We start from the raw sequence: 14,401 nt of genomic DNA, 5'->3' as shown, positions 1-14,401 counted from the left end.
AGCGAATGGTGAATGGGGTGTGAGTTAATGAACACTAGGAACAGGAAGAGGAGGAAGGAGGTGCTACAGGCACTTTTACTCAAAATGAAAGCTTCGAATGGGGCTGGGACAGTTCTTCACGCCCTTTTGATAAACAATGGTTTCTTATGTAGCGATGGGCCATCCATTTGAACAGGTCATCCTGCAACATCAGAAGTCCAGGGAGAAAAGGGGCATCTGCCTAATTGGTTACAACAACTGACCAAATCCTAGTTGTCCATAAGGAAGGTGGGATCAAGGGAATAATTAAGAAATGCCTATCCTCAGTTAATGACATTCAGTGAAAGACTAGTGCTTTGTAGTTTACCTACCTCACCTTGGCTAATATATGCAACCTAAGGGGTAGGCATTATTAGTTCCACTTTACCTGTGGGAAATAGAAAATTTATATGTGGTATATGACTGCCACTGGTTCCTGGCACAGAGATCCTAAAATCCTTGTAATTTCTTAAGTGATAAGAGCACTAGGAACATCTTTCATTCTCATACAGTGACTCTGAGTGGGCTCCTAGATGGGGGGTGGTCATCAGAAAGACCAAGACATAATTAGAATTTTGAAATTTTTAGCCCCATGCTCCCTATTTCAGAGAAGGGAGAGGGGCTGCAAATGGACTTAGTAATTGATCATGCCTTCCTGAGAAAGCCTCTATAAAGCCCTAATAGTAGGAGGTGGTTGGCAGAGTTTCCATCTTGGTGAACACATCCACACCTGGAGAATAACACACCCCAATTCCACGGGGACAGAAGTTCCTGCATGTGGGAATCCCCACATCTCACCCTATGTATCTCTTCATCTGACTGCTCCTCTGTATCCTTTATCATAGTCTTTAATAAAGTGGTGAGCATAAGTGTTTCCCTGAGTCCTGTGAGCTGCTCTCACAAATAATTGAATCCAAGGGGAAGGAGATCATGGGAACTTCCAATTTGTAGCAGTCAGACAGAAGCTGTGGGTACCCTGAGGACCTACTCCTTGTGACTGGCATCTGAAGTTGGGGGGCAGTCTCATAGCACTGATCTCTTAGCCTGTGGGATCTGATACTATCTCCAGATAGATATTGTCAGAATTGAGTTAAATTGTAGGACACTGAGCTGATGTCAGAGAGTTGTTTGGTGTGGGGAACCCCCTTTCCCCCCCCCATATTTGGAGACTGGAAGTGTCAGAAGTGAAGTGTGCTGTGTGACAGTAAAGGACAGACACACAGGAGGAGAACGGTAGGTTTTTTCCAATACAACCTACTAAGAAACTAAAGTTTTTGCATGTTATAGTAATTGCCCAGTGAATTCATATTATGAAAGTGTCCAATTTGGGGGCGAAATCAGATTATTTGTGATTCTGACACCTGTACTGATTTCCCAGATATCCTCTCCATCCAAGCTGGCTTACTTCACCACTTTGCCAGGGGTTGACTTTGGCTTGAATCATAAAATCCATTCTTCAGGTATTTTTTACCACATTCACAAGCTTGCTAACCCAGGGAAACTAGAGCAGTGAGCGGCTGAGAGAGCTCTTTTAAAGCAGATGCAAGCGGAATTTGGCAAAGTAATTGTTCTCCTTTGTCCACTAAAACTATGATGGTTTTCAAAACCTCATGAACACAGCAACTCATGGATATTAAAGTTGTTCTTCAGGTGTAAGCCAGAAATACCTTTAAAGAAAATTGTAATAGTCTTCCGGCTCATGACCATCACATATGTTACCACCTATATCTCTGCTGGGTATCAGAAGAACACTATTGCCACCTTAAAAATACATATGAACTAAAAAGATTTTCTTTTTAAATAATAAAACTGCACTACAATGCAGTTTAATGGCAATCAAAGCATTGCCACTTAAAATACATTAGTTAAATGTGTACTAAAAATAGTAGTTTTTAGATAAAACTTTCCAGTATATAAATTTTAGCAGTGTATGAGATAAAAGGAACAGAACACTAGTAGGGGATGGAGGTGAACGTCTCCAATTCATAGTTTTTCAATGGAGAGGTAATTGGTGCCTTTTAAAAACAGAGTTGTTGCAGCGTAAACCACATATTTTGCGTAAAAATAGCAGAAAATGTCAAATTTCTTAGAAATGCTTTCTCTTCCATCATTCTAACTCTGGCTGTGATAAACGACTTTTCTACAGAGTATGAAATAAGTCACCCATGTTAAGGTAATAGAGAGATTCTCTCACATCTCAGTACTCAAAATAGGATATTTACACATGGATCTCAGTTTGCGTGTTGACAAGGACCGACCTTTAGCCTACATGCAGGACAGAGATTCTGCAACTGGGGGAATACGGAAGCCTTCGCCTGACTGGCTTCCCTCCAAGGACTTCTGCCTTTAGAACAATGTCTCAACTCGGTGGTTCCCAAGCCACAATTTTATTTGGTGAACAGAGTATTTTCAAAAAAGTTTAAATTTTAATATCTAATGTAATAGTGTGTATCCTTTCCAATTTGCCAAGATCTCTACCACTCTGCTATTTTATTTTACTGATTCAATTGGTTTTTTATTCCACTTGCTTAACTTCTAAAGGTCTTTGAACTTGAGCCCTTATATTTATCTAATATAAAAGAGAAAATGTCTCAAGATACATAGAATCATCTGTCAACAAAGTAAACTTGAAAAATGTGTAGTGCCAGTAAGGCTGTGAGAAAGTAGCCAGTGGCATAATTTCCCGTAGGACTACAAATTTGTAATAAAACAACTTTTGGAGGGCAATTAAATGGGTATTATATACCAGAGAATAAAACATACATGTATTTGAAACAATGCTTCTAATTCTCCCTTAAAGAAATACTTGCACTAGAATTTAAAGATTTAGATTTAAGGATGTTCATTGCAACTTTTTTTATAATAGAAAAGAGAATTGAAATTGATATAAATACCCATTGCTGAAAGGGTGATTATATAAGTATAATAAATTTTATTATAGGAAATTATGTAGCCATTAAAAGGATGGTAGGCTTATGTGTATTTTCTTGGGAAATGCTCCCAAGAAAGTACACATAATACAGAATTACATAAAAAAATCAAATCTGAATAAGTGCATAATATAAGCCCATTCATTTAAAATATGTATGTGTGTGTATTTATATGTGTTGGAATGTATATCCATAGGACATTAGCTGGAGAAATGGAATGACACATACCAATTTCGTAAGTCTTATCTATACTCTGAGGAGTGAGGCAAGGGAACATTTTCCATATTTCTGTCCCAGTACTCAATTTCCTTGAAATTTTTACAATGATAGTTTACTTATATGCTGGTATTAGAATAATAATTATTATGATAAAATAAATGAGATTAAAAATACACATAATTATTCATTCCTATCTTAAAGTGTTCCCTTTCCTTAGAATACTCTCTCCAAGTCCGCACCCTTGTCATTGACTTCCCAACAAATCAATTCTTTTCATCCATCTTTCAGACTTTAACACATTTCATGTCTTCGGGTAGTTTCTGCTAACTCCCCTGAAACAGAGCACCCGATAGTTATATTTTCCACCATAACTATCTTCTATACTAGACTGAAAGTTCAGTAAGGTCTGGAAACATGCTTATGCTTTTCCCATTATTCCCTTGAAAAAACAAAGTTCTTGAGTGACTATGTCCCTTGTAGCAGGAAGAGTGGGCACACACACTGGACACATGATTGGGCTCCATTACAGAGGCAAGAAGGGTGAGTGGGGTAGGCTGCGGGTGACCTTACTGTTAGCTAAGCCCTGATACCTTCTAGCTGGTAGGAACCTGAAAGTGTTGAACGGATGATTAAATCAATGAATTCATAAATCGAGTGAATCGTATCTCATTTTTATGGAATTGGAAGGAATATGTAAACTCCTTCTGGAAAGGAACATGTAAAAAAGTAGGAAAGGAACATGTAAAAAAGTAAAAAAAAAAAAACATGAACAGAAAAACAACGTAATTTAAACAATAAGGAGAAACAGAAATGGAGAGGTAAAGGTATGGAGAGGTAAACATGTAACTTCTCTAACAGTAAAGGTACAACACACTTGCAAATCATGGCAACACATCTAAAGGAAAATTGTTTATAAGATTCAAAAGTTGACATGGTCTCTTTTCCTTTGAGAAACAAAATACACACAATCCTGGGGAAATAGAATGCATTAAAATGGTCTGTCAATGTTGATTTAAAGTACTATAGTATAATATTTAAAGAGTTTTTTCATGATTCTAAAAAAATTGTTGATACATGATCGTGATAGCACTGGTTGTGGGAGTCATAGGAAGGCATCAGGGAGACCCAGGAAACCTAGAAATGGACTCAGAGGCCTTTGAGGATGTGGCTGTGAACTTCATCCTGGAGGAGTGGGCCTTACTGGATCCTTCACAGAAGAAACTCTGTAGAGATGTGATGCGGGAAACCTTCAGGACCCTGGCCTCAGTAGGTATAGAATGGGGAGAGCATGACATTGAAGATGAGTACAGAAACAAGGAGAAAAAACTAAGAAGTCATAAGATAGAAAGACTCTGTGAAAGTAAAGAAAGTAGTCAACATGAGAAGAAAAAAAATTGATACATGAATTTAAAGAAATCAAACTCAATCGAAAAAGCAATATCCTCTTTATCTCAATGTCAGAGTTCAATAAACAAAGAGAGAATAAAAGAAAAATATGAAACTTGGTGAATTTATTATCAGCCTATTCTCTTATGGATGATATAATGTTTTTAGATCATGTAAATAAGTGGAGACTTTTCTGGACTGGTCATGTCAAGAACTCTACTGTATGACCAAATGCAACAGTGCAAATAGCATTATTTTTCTGTACAAACCTCCTGATTTAAAGTTGAGATAAATAAAATAGAATATTGTTTCATATTCAGGTTGATCTGGTGTACTAGGAAATAAAACTATACTATAGTCTGTAATGATCCTAGCTCCACTAATTTCATTTATGCAGGACGTTTATTTTTCTGTAAGAAAAAAAAAAATTTTCCTTGAATTGATTTTTTGTTAAAAACAGAGATCGAGACCACATAACCATACTGTGAAACCACTTATCACTGAACAAATAGCCAAAAGTGAGTATTGTTGATACAACCGACCTTTTTATAGAAATTCTCAGATAATATAGTCATTTTATATAATTCAACTGTTTAAAACCCAAAAAACTTCAATACAAGTATCATCTAGGAAAGAATTTTGCAAATTCTTCTGTGTGTTTTTTGTGTATGTGTTTTATATATTTTTAATATGTGTTGAGGAGAGAGGTTTTTAAGATCAAATACACTTAAGGAAAACTAGGTTAAAGAAAGATAGATGGAGTTTTAACTGCAGGACTTATCAGAAATCTTAATGTGCTAGAAGTGGTATTAACTCCTTATTAGAAAAGAGTACAGTCAATAATATTTCCCAAAAGTATTAATAATAGAACCTTTATCCCATAGAATATTTAACAACACTGACATTTGAACAAGCATATTATAATGAACAATGATACACATGATTAAAGAGAATTATCTTATTCTCTTTCTGGATTTTAACTACCTCAAGATTTGAGATCAATCCTAAAAGGAAATTGATTGTTTCATTAGCAGTTGGGCATTATATAGGATTCTACAAATCATTAAGTTTCTCATTTTCATTTGAGAAATGGTGACAGTGTGCAATGAAGTGCTTTACCCAAGGCTACAAGAGCAAAATTTATATTCCTAGATTCCAAAATGAGCAAAAACTTTTTCATGTTTTCAGTATTTTTTCCAAAAAGAAGTATACCAAAACTTAATCATGAAGAGGCAGCAAATATTTGGTTAGTTGGTTTTTATTTGGTTTTAATATTTCTTACTCATAGTCTTTAGTGCCACATTGAATAAAGAACATTATATAATATCTCAGTCATTGGGTAAGTACCAAAATTTTGAAGAAAAATTATTTCATAAGAAAGTATTTTGAGGGATTAAAAATACTTGATCCCAACTGTAGACTCATTTGATATTTAATCTGTACAAAAATAATAAACTATTTTTTCATTTAAATGGGGTTCTACAACTTTTCACTGCAGTCTGGTTAAAACTTATTTGACCATCCATACATGGAAAAAATTGTTATGTGGAGGAGAGAAAAAAAATTATCAGTAATAAAATCCATTCCAACGAGTGCAGACATTTTCTAATAACTCTGCACATATGCCACCTGGGCCAGGGTAGCATCTAAATCTAGTTTGATAAATGGAACTATAAAACAGGAGGCAGCTGTTCTAGAAGGTTTCCATATTTTCCAGGAGGAAAATTATACATTTTTAGTCTAAAAGAAGGAAATATCCATCAGAGTGATAAGACATCCAGAGGGACCTGCTGATGATGACTTATGCAAATCAGAAAATAAATAAAAACTAAAATCACATCTTGCATGGTTGACTAGATGCATTTTTCTCTTTAGCCAAATCAGCATCTCTAGCAAAGGTGCTTCTCAAGATTTGAATCAGTATGGAAAATAATATTGGCTTCTGCTTGAGGTTATTTTTCACCTGTTATTATGGGGGAAAATATCACAAAGCATATGGTGTGCAAGCTTCCAAATTTAAAGATTAACAAGTTGAAACCAGAGAACCTAAAATTCAGATTCAGGGAAAAAAGTTAGGTTACCTGATGCCACACTGTTGCATTTCCCCCTGCTGTAGCTGGCAATAATAAATATCTCATCCTTTGCTCCATTTAACATTTGCATCTTTCAAAGATCTTACAAGTGAAGTGGTATCTTACTAACCGGGGACTGAAATCCCAGAATTGGGAGAAGAGCAACCAAAGAGTATGTCTGGAGATCTTATGTAATCATACTCTGAGTGATTATATCCCTAAACCCTTCATCATACGGGTGAATGCATGCCCACATGACCAGATTAATGGTGAATTTTACCCTTTCTGGAGATTTCCCTTCCAAACATTTTCAAGAAAGCAGAGAAGCTTATAAATAATATGTGTATTGGAAAGGCTATGTGCTTGGACTCAGCCCCAGCTGGAAGCTTCCTTTCCCCTGTTACTGTTGGAGAAATTCAAACCTTCCAGCCCTATGTAGAGCCATTTTTTCCCAAGTCATCAACTGTATTTCTGTACCAGGATAAACAAAAAAGGAAAAATATATGTTACTTGCGCCATTTCACTAGAGTCTGCCAAGGCTACACTCTTTATAGTCCCTAACCAATGATAATTTTTCTTTGGAATCTTAGAATCAAAGCTGCCATCTGCTGGATCACAGTCTCTCTGCCTGTGGCTGCTCTGCTGCTCTGAGGCCGTGGGCTGTGCTACTACTCGCTCATCCTACCGCGGTCCGTGGGTTTCCTTACCATGGACAGGATCCTGCCAATTCCACTACCAGCCTGTTTCCACATCTCTGCTATTCCCTTCTTCATCCACTTGTGAATAGACTCATTTCTTGCGCCTGGCTCTTCCAGTCTCGTGTTACAGTCTTTTCATTTGGATCATGATCATCTTTTTTCAGGAGTGAGCAGGCACAGGGGGTGGGAACACGGACCTCACTTAGCTCTGTCATATCAGTCCAGCACCCCCGTTCCGCAGCAAAGCCTGTCCCACCGTGATGGAAGTGGTCCTCATTCACGGCGAGTTTTCTCTGAACAGGCCTATTTGTATCTCTACAGCCTGGTTTTTCATGGGACCAACATTGGATAAAGATTTTTTAGGTCCCGAAAACCCAAATCAAACTACCTTAAGTAAAAATTGAAGTTGATGTCTAAATGGAATGACGAGTAGAAAGGTAGATGTAACAGCAAACGGAACCTGACCCGAGAACTCTACCTGGATCTGATTTTTGGCTCGACTTCCTCTGTGTTCCTGCAACAGCACTATTTCACTGCTCTCTGGCTGCAGTGTTCTAATCCCTAAATCTTTAGACTAAGAGCTTGGTTCTACATTCAAGTCGGAAAGTTTGTTTTGATTGGAACAGTAGTTATATAGCCATTTTTGAAAAAGGTTTAGTCAGTTTGAGCCAAATAGAATCCATCCCCAAATTATGAAGAGATTATTCTACTAATAATGGCAGAAAAATCACTTCAAAAAAGACAACAGGTAATGCCATTCCTAAGAAGGAAGAGAAATAGTGTGTGAAAAAAACAGCAGGAACCTGCCTGCTGTCCATCCAAAAAATACTATATATGAGTATGTATTATTTCTACTTCTCAGAGACAATATTGCAATCTTCCCATACCAACCCGTGGTATCTCAGGCCTGGCTCAGCTGCCGTGCCTTATTACAATCCTAGACTTGGATCAACCATATTTCTGAACCTTATCTCACCTTTTGCCCTCCCCGACACAGAGCTCAATGTAATCCTTGTCTTCAGTCAGATTAATTCCCATATTCCTGATGGCAATCTAGCTTTAGGTTATCATTTATAAATGCTACACTTAAGGGAAAGATCTGATCCCTCAGCTAGTACTTTCTATAAATTTTAATGAGATTGCTAGATAGCAATAATTCTTGGAAAGTATTTATACACAAATGTTCTCTGGCCATCATCCTTTCTTAATCGCACCTATAGTGAGTTAATGCAACCAAATTTTAGTTCCCTTTTCCTTAGAAATTTCAAATGACTGCTTGCCAATATTATGGATCACATAGGAGAAATTTCCTCTAATTATGAGATCTGAATATGATGTTTGCCCACAAATGGCAATCCATTTCTTCTCTAGTCCTCATTTAATTTCTCAGATTTTAAAAGAAAAATATAACTAACCTATCAAAAATATATACATATATACACATACATACATATAATACTGTTATTAAAAGATTTGGATATCATAACAGTTTTCTCCCTTCAAATGATTTTTCCCTTTTTCTCCTTATTATGGATCTGACGATTTCTTATTCTCCAGAATAATTACTGATGACTGGTGCATACATACATATAATACTGTTATTAGAAGATTTGGATATAACAGTTTTCTCCTTTCAAATGATTTTTCCCTTTTCCCCCTTATTATGGGTCTGAGGATTTCTCATTCTCAAGAATAATTAATGATGACTGGTGCATCTCATTGGCCAACCAGAATATCCATATTAGATATGCTTCTCAACTGAATACAAAGGAACCATCATGGAAAAAAGAAAAATCTTTAGGTGTTAGAGTCAAGCCAGTCCTTGGTTGATAATCCTGACTCTGCCATTTCTCGTATTTTCATCTGTTTCTTCATCTGAAAAGTAGAGATGATTAACATATATCTCATATGATGATTTTGAGGAATAAATAAGAACAGTTACATAAAGAAGCTGGGTGAGTGCCTGGTACATATTATGTGCTACGTACGTCCCAGTTCCCTCTTCTTTCTGTCTGTCACTCATTGGGCACTACTTCTTCATCAGTGGATAGAGGGTTATAGAGATGCCTAATATGCATGCATCATTTCCACCCTTCAATAAAAACTATGAAGTGTCATACTAGTCACCACGTCCCCATGTTAATTAGGACTCCCATGCCACTAGAAAGAAACCATACAGGATTTTCATTCTTGAACCATGGTCAAGCTCTTGGTCATTAAAATTAAGGTTCATACATAGATAACAGGAGATCTGCACTGAACTCAATACACAGAGGAAGGGGTACTTGAAAAGTAGGTACAGGGCGGTGTCAAAGGAAAATTGCACTGAACAGAGTTAGACAGTCAAGGAAGGCTTTCTTCAAGACTACTGTAATAAAGGAGAGAAATTGAATTTAAGTCCACTGAAACAAAAGGTGGGGGTGTTTTAAACACTGGCATGAACTAATGGAAAAGTATTGGAGGATAATAGAGAAGAGGTTGGTCTGTGTGATTAGGCTCTGTGTTTGCTATTGGTGCAAATGAAAGAAGCTCCTACCCACAGAGACAACTGAGAGAAAGAGATGATATCTTTCCTGATGATTATAGTTCAAAGGAATGGATAGTTACCAGGTCCCTGAAAGAGACATTTCTGGGTTGTAACAGAGACAAGAGGCTGCGAGAAGATTTACATCATAAAGGGGCAAAGACAGAATTTACAATTGCAAATTTTCTAAAGTTAATATTCTAATAAAATTACTAATAGTCAGGAAGAAACCTGTGCAAAGTTTAGTCAAACCAAGGGGAATATACAGCCATCTTAGTCAGAGACAAAGTACTGGCTTTGGCAATATGCAGGACTGAGCTCTTAGGGAAGCATGTACACATTAGCCGCAGATCCTGTCTCAGAGATTGAGTCCCAAGTCCTCCAATACAGATCTGAATCTACATTCATCAGAGGGTTTGGGGGTTATTATATTTGAGTACTTTCCTTACCAAGAGGAAGAAGGTAGCAGATTTATTTGCTAGGAAATTAAATTTTACTATGCTATTTTAATAGAGAACAGAGAAATAAATAATCATTGATTTTTTTGAAAACTACACATTTTTCTAGAATTCACAAGGCATAATTATGCCAGAAATCCAAACATTAGTTGTCATTTCTCTACTCATCATTACTGCAAAGAGCACCTGACCCTTTAAAAAAAAAGAGGGAGATGAAATTTTTGTTGTCAGAACTGTGATATCTTGTGCTTCTTTCTAAGAAAACTACACAGCACTAAATAGAGAGTCAATGAGAGAATCCCACCTCTGATATCTTCTTTGGTAATGCAATAAACTAAAATGTTAGCAACAACGTGGCTTTGATCACTTACTACCGTGTTTCCCCGGAAATAAGACCTAGCTGGACAATGTGTCTTTTGGAGCAAAAATTAATATAAGATTCAGTCTTATTTTACTATAAGACCGGGTCTTATTTAATATAATAATATAATATAATATAATATAATATAATATAATATAATATAATATAATATAATATAATATAATATAATATAACATAACACTGGGTCTTATACTAATTTTTGCTCCAAAGACGCATTAGAGCTGATTGTTAGGCTAGATCTTATTTTCGGGGAAACACTGTATGCTGTAAATTATCCTTTTAGTGTCTTTTCCTTTTCCTCCCAAAGAAACAGATAATTTCATCATTCAGTTTCTTATCTGCACAATTCTGCCTAATAACTTACATTCCTTTATTGATAGAATTGGCATCTACGTGTTACAGATTTCATCTTTTTTAGAACAGAGTTAATAGTTCAAGAATGAAAATAAAATTTGAAAGAGTAAATAGTAATTAACTAATTAGCTTTTTGCAAGGAGCTGATAATGACATAGAAGACACATAGAGGTATGACTTAAGTACTTTATTAGCACTTCAGAAATGATCATACTTCCTTCCCTTAATTTATTACTTCCGATGACCTTCCCTCTACTTGTCTTTCTGGCATATTTGGGGAGACTACCTCTTGATGGAAACCTGTGTGTGATTTTTCAGGTCTGACCATTGGCAACTATGAAGGCTCTACCTATTGGGTGGGCCTTCCCACACCAGGTTTGATGCATATTCAGTACACTATAGCCTCTGAAGGAAGTTCCCATCAAAGATTCAGGCCCCTCTGGATCTCCAGCTCTTTCCAAATAATCCAGCCCTGGTGCGTTTATTCTGAAGTCTCCATATCTGAGGTCTTGGGTAGAGGTCTTCTTCAGGTGCCTGCATCAGGCCTCCTTGGGAGTGGGGCTGGGGAGGAGGGAAAAATTTGGAGATACCTTTCTTCACTCTGACTGGATACTCAGCACTTGTCTACTCCTAATCTCCCAGTCCCCTCACTGCTCTCTACTTCTCTGTGGATAAAACTGACTGGAGCCTTTTATTGAGGGCTGGCTCAACAGTAAGACAACACGAACATCTGCACAATGATTTGCCAGATCCTCTACCTGGTCACCTTTTCATGGGGAAAAAATGTAACAGGAGAAGTCAGTACTTTCTCAGGTTTGAGATTCTTGCTTAGGACAGTAGTATGCGATAAACACCAAATAAGTACCAAAGAACCAGAAGTTGTTTTTTTTTGTTTGTTTTCTTACATCTAATACTCCTTTGCTAACAGCAGTATAAGTGACAGGTGGAATTGCACATCTCCTTAAAGACATCATAGAAATTGTCCACTGTCCAAACCATTTCTCACTTTAGTCTGTGATGATACTTACCAACACCACCATTAGCCCTCTAATTTTCAAATGTCACCCCAAACAGTAAAAACTTTATTTGTTGTTATGCAGCTAATGATTAACAAGGAAGATTCCAAATCATATGCTTCCTGAAATTAGTCATCAATTTCTTTTTCAAACTTTCTTTCATTAAGATGAAATCATCATCGGATGTCTTTCTAGGGTGATTTAGATTCTTATTCTTTAGACCACAAGCAGTTTATATTTATTTAAAAATTATTTCCAAGAAAATTATACTCCTTGCAATGTAACGTTTATTGCATATCTCTCTCTAACGAGAGAATGTGCTCATCAGCTGTGAATAATTCCTTGAAGACAAGATAAGTGTTAAATAATAGCAGGCTGTCACCAAAAGATTAATGTGCTCAATTACCAGCAGTGCCTTGCCCCCAACGGTGTGTAAACTGAAAAGTACAGAGGTAAGTTCCTCAGCACCAGTGCTATGGTTTTGTGACCCAAATTCAAAACTAATTTTATTCAATGTGACATGTAGTTTAAATAAGTTTCTAAATTCACTGATCACCAATTAGGTTCCCAGCACATTATAAAAGTACGCTGGACTTGGGACTCAAGTGTTGTCTTGACTCAGTTATGAACTCATGGCCAAAAATAATCTCAATTTTCTGTATACACAGTTTGCTAAGTCACCACCCCAACCATTTCTTTCTTTCTTTCTTTTTTTTTTTTTCAAATCAGGGTCTCACCTCTGGGACCACTAAGCATACACTCAAAGCATCTTCCCTTATCAAGCTCTTATATCCCAGGGCCAGGTGCCAGACAACTACGGCTATCCATTATACCCTGGGATCTATGAACTTATTCAAATTAGCAATTCCACAGGGAGCCCAGTGAAACCTAGCTAATCTCATCCTCATTGGCAAATTTAAGCAGCTTTCTGCAGTTCCAACTTGTTGTTACTCTCCCTGAGTACAACCTTCTGTGTGGCACTGAGTGGTAGTCTTCTCTGGTATGGAACTGTAAATAAAAAAGAGTTTTTCCTTTCAAAGTATCAGTGTATTATGTCCTGCCATCAAAATAATCTTCAGGAGTGACATCAGCAAGATGGCAGAAAAAGAAGCTCTGGACCATGATTTCTTCCATGGCCACATCAATTCAACAACAATACACGGATAAATTCCCTTTGTGAGAAATCCAGAAACTAATTGAGAGGTTCATGCATCCATCGATAAGTATTATCGATTGCTGTGCACAGACTTAATTTCAAGGCCCAATACGCAAGACACACCACCACAAGCTGGGATGAAGGGGTTAAAGAGTTTTATTTCAAAGCGAAAGTAAGACAAGACAGAGATTAGGGGAATATATCATCATACCACTAACAAGCAAGGAGGCAATTTATCATACCACCAGGACCCAGTCAATTAGAATCACAGAAACAGCAACGACCTTTCATCAGCACAGGCAAAATATCTTGCAGCAGCAGAGGTGGCCTGGGGAACAACCATGCCTGCCTCGGTTTTCTGGGGTTTTGAGGACTTCACTAACAACAGTGGCAAGGAGCGAATAAGCATACGTGTCAACAACACAAGGAACTGGTCTCGGATCTGGCTAGGAGCCGGGGCCAGTCCTTGGTACAAGATTAGATGTATTGGAGCTTGGACCAGCGGCACTAAGGCAAAAGCTAGGCTCCTCATTCTGTTGTTTTCTTGGTCCTTGGGAGGGTAGTTAATCCTTCCATGGTCAAGCACGGATCCCAGCCACTGTGAGAATTTTCATCTCCAAATGTTCCCAGGCAGACCTTCATATATTCTATTCCTTACATCTGGCAAATGCTTAACTAGTCACATTAAAGCCAGTAGGAAAATTCAAGACACCCTTTTGCCATAATCCCTACCTGTGGCACAGTGTCATGCAATCTGAAGGAAATTCTTAGCCCCCAAATTCCCATGGGGAAGGAGAGTTGGCCTGCGTATCCAACACTTTAACTTTTCCAAAGAGTACACTAAAGATTGGCTTCTGTATCACCTATTTTGGTTTATGTATCATTGGCATAAACTAATGTCCGGGGGTCAATGAGAACAAAGACATCAAGCAAGAAATCACTATAGCCCCTCTCTCCAGTTCAGTGCAATGTGACTAGGCAAAACCCCCAACACCCCAATTTCTCCTTGAGGAGGGAAAGAGTTGGCCCATATGTTCAATATTCCAACATTTCTGTGGGCTGTCAAAGGGATTGGATTCTGTCTTACCTGTGTTGAAGCACTGAAAGGACTGAAAACATTGGAAGGACCCAGCATACTCTAGACGCTTGGGAGCTGCTAAGAAAACAAACAAACAAACAAACAAACAA

The sequence above is a fragment of the Rhinolophus sinicus genome, chromosome 2 (assembly GCF_057876585.1).
Source record: "Rhinolophus sinicus isolate RSI-liver-muscle chromosome 2, RSI-T2T, whole genome shotgun sequence".
NCBI classification, from domain to species: domain Eukaryota; kingdom Metazoa; phylum Chordata; class Mammalia; order Chiroptera; family Rhinolophidae; genus Rhinolophus; species Rhinolophus sinicus.
This window is presented reverse-complemented; position numbering follows the sequence as displayed.